The 7,738-nt window shown below is 34.2% G+C and overlaps 1 protein-coding gene and 1 long non-coding RNA gene across 8 annotated transcripts in view; both read left to right on the top strand.

Annotated features, from left to right (window-relative positions):
- The window catches only part of SGCZ (sarcoglycan zeta), a 413,238-nt gene that overhangs the window by 255,520 nt on the left and 149,980 nt on the right, over positions 1–7,738 (top strand). The gene's annotated exons all lie outside the window — the stretch shown is intronic.
- LOC146767571 (uncharacterized) overlaps positions 1–7,738 on the top strand; it is a 62,038-nt gene that overhangs the window by 34,728 nt on the left and 19,572 nt on the right. The window lies entirely within an intron of this gene.

The following is a 7,738-nucleotide window of genomic DNA, read 5'->3' as shown; positions in this document are numbered from 1 at the left end:
GTAAGGTCAATTCACCATCTTGATATTAAGGTTTTTTAAAAGGTATTTTCTTAAAACTGGTTTTGCAGTCATAGGTAGGTATGCAGTTCCCCTTTTTTCAGATTTATTTGCTATAAACTATTTGCAAATTTTCATGAATGAAAAAAGAATGTTTTATGTGATACATTGCAAAAGAGGAAAAAACAGTCAACTTCAAGTTAAAAAGAATGAAACTAGTTTGGGTAGTATACAAACCTTAAACCATTAACATTTGTGTTGATTTTAACACCATTAGGAAAATCAAACTGCAAGGAAGTCACTCCCTTTCCTCTTCCCCTTTTTGTAAGGAAGACATAATAAATGAGATTATGAGTTGAAATAGCACTTTACTAAAAGCATTCTCACAACAGCAGTTTTAATAGGAAAAGCATACAAAAGGAAAGGTGGGAGCTGGTGGGCAGCAGAAGTTCAGCAGGGGTTTTCAGGGGGCTGTCTGCTCTGCTCTGGCAGAGATGGCAAACTCCTGCTTTCCAGCGCCTGGCGTCTCCTGCTGAAACCACATCCCAGCAATGGCCTTGGTGGTATTGAATAAACATTGTAGTGACCCCCACTCAGTGCCAAAAAACTCCACTGCCTCACTCTGTAGCTTGGTCAACATTGCAGACCTAGCTGGTTTTGATGTCCGCTTTTCATGGTGTTATAAATCTTATGATGACGTTTAAATGGTTTGTGGTGAAGTTATCATTACATGTGACTATTAATCCTTTTAATGTTCTGTTTGTTACATTGTAATTGTGTTGCAAAGTTAGCATGATACATTTTAGCATAGTTGCATTTATAGATAGGAAATTTTCTTTGTTCTAGTTTATCCAGAGATTAAATTATGAATTTTTTTTGTTTACGAAATTGAAAAGGCCTTTCAAATTCATCTTTCACTTTACTGTAAGATATACAGAGGAAACCCATTTAATAGTGTTGGCTAAAGATTTTGTAATGGTCATTCGCAACAGTAATGAATTTAGCTGCTCCTCAGCTATTCTCTAAATTTAGTTTTCTAGCTGATAAAACATCTATATAAGATTGTTTCTTTCAATTGAGATGTCAAATATATTATTTCCCTATGCTCCCCATTATAATATACAGCCCTTCTTGCATTATTTAGGTAGAATAATGATCACTTAGGTGCAACAAGAGTTTTGTGGTGTTTTTACCTTCTTTGGGTTTGATACTTTTTGTCTTTTTTAGGTTCTTGCCTTTTTTTTTAACTTTCAAGACTATTTTTTTATAAATTGATCAAGTGTTCCCAAAGTATAAATTAAGATATTTTCAGTATAAAGATGTCTAGATGCCATGCTGTGTTCAGGCATTAATTTCTCTTTTATGTCAACAAAATTAAGCTGGAGGTGAAGATTGTTTCAGGATGTGTGAGGATCCTGTGGCCCTCCTCCTGTGGAGGAGTGGTGTGAACTGAATTTGGAAGAAAGGTTGTGAAGCTGGAGGATGCCAGCTTGATTCTTGAAAAAACAATGCTTTATTTGCTAGGTCCTAAAATAAGTGTGTCTGACTCTAAATGCAGAAACAAACAAACAAAAAAATCCAAAACAAAACAAAAAACAAACAAGCAAACAAAAAAAAACTTCTCAAAGTAATTAATTGCATTTCACTAAAACATTACCTATTGCTGTCATCTTATTTGTTTAGAACTGCAAAAAATCACTACCTGGCTCATTTTCTGAATAATTCTCTATGAATTGTTTGAAATATGAGCTTTCTAGCCTTTATTTTTCTTCATGATTTCAGGTCTTTTCTGTCTCTACAGTACTCTTTAATTTTCAAAGCATTGTATCTGCATATTTCACAAGGACATTGTTGTGACATAGTTCACTGGGACAGCATCTCCAAATTTCAAAGGTTCTTATTTTCTGAAGAGGGGATTTAATTTTATTAGGCTTTCTGGAAAAAGGAATTGAATTCTGGTTTTAATGATATTTTTAATGGCTTTCTGGCCACAATGGACAGCACTGTTGTGCAATGGTAAAAAAAAATGAGCTTGTATTGGCTTTTTTCTTCTTTTGTATTCAATCATGTGGAATATTAATTTACATAGTAGTCTGTGCTTTAAGCAGTTGAGAGTGACAGTCAGGTGTCCCCCTGAATCAGAATGATCCTGCTAAGTTCACTGATTTTGGAGGAGGAAGTGTTCTCATGTTTGGCTGTTATTCTTTTTTATTTGTTATTTTACCATGCAGAAGGATAGCATTTCTATATTTTATGTATTAGAGTTATGAGAAATATTATTATTTTTATAATAAAACAGTTGAAAACTGAAGCTGGGATGAAATAAAGGTATAAAAGAGTACTGCTGGCACAGATTCCTCATGCAAAGAATAGGTGTCTGGCGTTAATTTTTGCATAATGCAATTGAATTTAATCAGGAAATGTTCACACTGAGTATTTAATTAGACTCTAGGTGATCAATCTTGGTAGGGACTTTGCTAATTATCAAGTGGCTGAGTCACTGAAGAAGAAAGTCAAAGTAATGCTTCAGAGGACTGTACTTCACTGAGGGGTTTGGATGTGTGAGCAGAAGTTTTTAAGGTGATAAATGTTAAAGAAGGTTAATAAATAGTTTATAGTTAATAATGAAGTTACAGGAATAATAGATGGAGGCACAGACATATGAGAGGCTGGAACTGTAGCCTACAGTAATTTGTATAAATTATATCTGATCCCCTAAAAAGTATACAGAGGTTAAAATGCTGAGCAGAAATAGTTCAGAGAAAAGCTGTATCTCTCTGACAAGGCCGTGTTAGCTCTAGATTACAATAGTAGGAATGATTCTGTTCTCTTTCTTTCACCTATCTCTGATGTATTAAGTGGGAATTCCTAGACCTAGATATGCTTTTACAGCACAGGCCAAGTACATGAAGGCTTTCTCCCAAAATGTGATAACAGTTCCACTGACTTCAAGAAAGGGTAGAAGAAAAAATGCAAAAATCAGCATCTGTTTCTAACTCTGTCCCTCTTTATCTAAAGATCCATGGCATTCCTTTAAGTTTTGCTCTGTTTCTATATGGCTTTTGTTAATGCTTTGTATTTCCGCACCATTCCAGTGTTTTCTGAAGTTTGTTATTGGGGTGAGTTAGAAATGGTATTCTTGAATTTAATGCTCTCTAAAACCACAGGCAGGTTCCCCTCCCCCTTCTCCAGTTGGAGGCAAAAACCATGGATTGAGATAAGAGCAATTTACTGGAAACAGCAATGAGTTAAGAGAACAGTAAAAAACAAAACTAATGACAAAAGGCATGAAGAAAGAAACGATTCTCAAGGAAAACATTTCAATAAATAATACTGGACACCTTCCCCCAGCACATTTTCTCAATTTGCAGGAAACATCTCCTCTGAAGCAGTCTCTTTCTTTCCATCCTCAGCAACTATGTGAGGAGGTATAGAAAACTGTGTCCTAGTAGCCACACCCCCCCCAGCTACTGCAAAAAATTAACACTGTCCTGTCCCAAACCAAGGCTTATTCTGCACCATTTAAGACACACATAAAATGCTGGATTGGAACACATCTCACTTCTCAAACTTGGAGCTATGTGGTCTGTGTCTCTACCAAAACTTTCATATCCATTGAAATCTGTAGCTGAATACTTACTGTGATCTTGGCACTCCACCTAGTTTTTTTTTGCTATTGGATCCTTTCTTCATCCATCAAACATACAGTACTAGTCCTTTTGTAGTCCTGAGTAAATCACCCTCCTTGTGTAAATGCTCTCAGTTTATCACTTTGCTTCCAGTTACTGTGCCTGGCTGTGAATCTAAGAATTGTGATGATTTGATTTCAGCGGCAGTAAAACTAGCTTTCAGGTAATTAATTTGAATTTTATTTGGAACATTATCACATTTTAAATGAAGTTGGGCATGAATACCTGCCAGGTTTATCAGCACTGCTAACACAAATATTTGTGCATTCCTCACTTCCCTGGGATTCTCTCCCTGCAAGTCTCTGTGGCAGAGCCTGTCTTCTGCATGGAAGACAACTGGCTGATGCCAAATCGTGTAGAAATTTCAGGGGTTGTTGTTAAAGTATGCTTAGTAATTATGTTTATTTCCATATTTAAATTTGTATACTTTAAGCTATGTATGAATAATTCTACTGTATATATAAATTCAAGTTCATACTAATGCACACATAATTTTCCATTACTTGTTTCTTGCAGTCACATTCATTATTCAATGCCTATGATTTATTAGATTATGAGGTTTATGTTATAGATAGCAGTGAGTTTTATCTTCTCTTTGTACAATGCCAAGCTAGATTTTTACCAAGTAAACTGTAACACAAGTAATAAATCAAATTTATTATATTAGTCATAGGATAAGTGAAATTAGTTTTGAAGCATTTATACAAGTAATCTGTTTTCAACAGTCCATGCTTAGACACATACTCTTCTACACTCAGAATTCTGATGTGATTACTCAAAGTATTTTAATGAGTATTTGAAGACATCTATGTGTATGTATTTATTTTTAAAGTCATAAATAGTAAATATTTTCTTGGGAAATAGAACAATTCAGTAGGAATAGCAAAAATCAATACAGAGATAGTTTATGTACAGTGTGGAGTTTGACTTCATGGGCTCCTTTCAAAAGCTGAGGATACACATTTTTTGCCCTTCACAGTTGAGAGAGTTGGGTGCTCTGCAGAGTGCAGATAAATCCATAGGCATGATGAAACTATATTCTCTGGTTTGTGTTTGAAAAAAAAATATTTTCATAAAGCCACAAGTGGGATGTTAATATTTTTACAGGGCTTTTTATCTCTGAATTATTTCTGCATTATTTAATCTCCTTACTGTCTCGCCTCATCAGTTATCATTTTACAAGGGTTATTCTAATCCTTGGTTGCTTTGATGGTCACAGTGCAATACAGAATACATACCCAGGAATGTTTTATGAAGTTATAAAGTTTTGGTTGGGATAGATTTTACAATTCAAAAGCCAAAAAATCACTATGGGTCCAGTGTAGTGGATTTTAACTGACAATGTAGACAAATATCTTGTGTGGATTTTGGTTTGATGGTTTGGGGTTTTAGTGGGGGGTGGGTTGGTTGGTTGTTTTTTTGGTTTTGTTTGGGAATTTTTTGTTAGTTGATTAATTTTTTTGTTTATTTGGGGATTTTGTTTGTTTTTATTTTTTTTTTTTATCATAACTCATGTATTTCAGGTACAGGTTTGAAAAGAAACTACGAGAAATTTGTAGAAGAAAACTGCTAGGGATCAGTTAACAGAACAATATCTCCTGTAGCTCAGAAAGCACCATTATCTCACTGTTGTTTGACTCTCTGCCATCCAAACCATTTTAGTAATCAGACAAATTATTCTCCTATTTGCCTGTATTTTTAAATGTTTTCTGTGAAGGTAATGTGAAAATAGATGTTAAGTGTCATTTGGACAAAACTCTAGTTGTTTTTTGTGAGGTTGTTTTGGATGATGATAACAGTCACTATGTCTGACTATCTAGCTGTGGCATTCAGGAGCTCAAGAATATTAGCCTGGAGTCAGCTGTTCTTTTGGGTTTTTTTTAGATCATTTCCCCTGCCTACATAGACTTAATAATAAATCAGCTAAGCAATGTAATTTAATTTTAAATATTGAGAAAGCAGTGGTAACCTGTTTTTAAGTGTTGCTAGCATTCAAGAGTATGCAACTACATGTCAAAGTCACATGTTATTTTTTTTAAATAACAGTGTCACAGTGACTAATATTTTTCTGAAGATTATTAGTTGAACTCAGAAATAGAAAACACTTTTTCTTTGAAATATTTTATAAGTCGGAGTACCAGTCTTTGTCCCTGTCTGCAAAAACAATTTAATTGTGCTCCACAGAGGTCTGTCCCCTGCTAGGGAAACTGTAGTTTTTAATTATTTTTAATACATTATTTAATGAGAAAATTAAACAGAGTAGGATGAATTAGTTTTGTAGTTGTAAGCACAGTTATTGAGGTGAAATTGATTTTAATTTCTTAAAATTAAGGACAGAAGATTTTATATAGGTATATATAAAGTTTCAAACTTCATATATGCTCTCAAACATCAGATAAAGGAAAAAAGATTCACAAGCTCCACATAAGTGGGAAAGGGGAAGGTATTTAAGTTCTTCACACCTTTAAATGTTTTTTACTAAATGAAGGAGCTGGCAAAGGTCTAAACCCATCTTTATATGTCCTGAAGTTTTGTATTTTCTAACTGCAAAAATTAACAATAAGTCGTAAAATAATCCTCCATAACTCTACTTCCATTATCTGAGTAAATTTATTTTTGTTAAGAACAAAATAGTTTTCTCTACAGTGGATGGTCTTTTGTTGTCCACTCACTGTTGTTTTGATGAAGGTAGTATACTGTCTTTATCTATAATAAGGCACATGAACTTTGGAACTTCTGAAAACTTGGGGCCAGTGGCTTAGTCAGACACCAAACTATGAATTTATCAGAGAAGTTCTGAACAACTAAAGTATGCTATTATCCTACTCCATCCATCCATACCTAAATTTCCACTTCAAATATACCATGAAGCTATTTTCCTTGCATCTTGAGAATAAAATATTAGAGAAATAGATCATAGAATGGAAAGCTATGCCTTATAAAGAATGTCTCTCATGGAAGAATAGATAAGGAACTATAAAATTAGGAGTGGAAACATTAAACACATTATTTCAAATTAGTTCTGTACACATTCACACTGTGAAGATCGCGGCTGGAAAAATGTACAAATAGATTTTAAATAAAACTCTTAGACCAACTAAAAGAAGATATATTCATCAGTGTTCATTAAACACAGCAGTTAAGGTCTCATGTCAGAGCCTTTATAGCTGGGAAAGTATCATTCTGCCCTGGTCCTGTTTTATTGTTTTTCCAATCAAATGCTGCTGACAGCTGTTAGGACAGGGTGTGTTGCTGGACAGACATGGGTCTGAGTTAGTATATAGCAATTCTTGATATCTTAAAATTTATTTTAAGAATATTAAAATATTAATTCTATCATTATGCATTGGATTTTTAGAGCACTTTTGGAACTCTTGGAGGGTATTTTTGTGTTTTGGTAAACATATATTTTTTAAGAAAGCCTTCTTACACTCATAACTGAAATGTGTTGGTTTTGATGTTTTTTTAGAATTGTTTCTAGTTTTGGATTGTTGGTGTATTTCTTTTCACTTTTCTGATAAAAGCTTTTTGGCTCTGGTATATTAGAATTTGATCTAGCTTGTAGGGCTTGCTAGTGGCCATTTGCTCATGGGCATTTCAGAATGAAGTGGTGAGCTGGACAATTATTCTGCTCACAATAGTCTGCTGCTAACGTGCAATTTTGGGGTAATTTCCCCAAAACAGTGTTTAAAAAATTTCTACAGCTTGCTTCTCTCAGCCTCTTCAAGGGAGAAATTTGGTATCTTGTTCATTTTGAATCTGCTGTACTGCATGTGCACAGAATCTGTATGATGTGGGCAGAGGAGTTCTTGTGCTCACCCCTTCCCTGCACTCGTAACAAACTGTATGGGCTTCTCAGATATAAGAATTGGAGATCAGTGGACCACATAGAGATTACATTTTAAGTCTAGCTATTATTAAATATTTTTATCTATTGGAGTCTGAGATAATGTAGAAAATTACCATCTAGGATAGCTCATACCAGATGTTACTGGTAGGTCCCTCACACAAAAAAAAATACAAGATATTTGAGAATTATGTGATCTTTCATT

The sequence above is a fragment of the Lonchura striata genome, chromosome 4, assembly GCF_050655825.1.
Source record: "Lonchura striata isolate lonStrDom1 chromosome 4, ASM5065582v1, whole genome shotgun sequence".
In the NCBI taxonomy this organism is placed as follows: Eukaryota; Metazoa; Chordata; class Aves; order Passeriformes; family Estrildidae; genus Lonchura; species Lonchura striata.
Note: the sequence above shows the minus strand (reverse complement) of the source record. Positions and strands in the feature narration are given on the sequence as shown.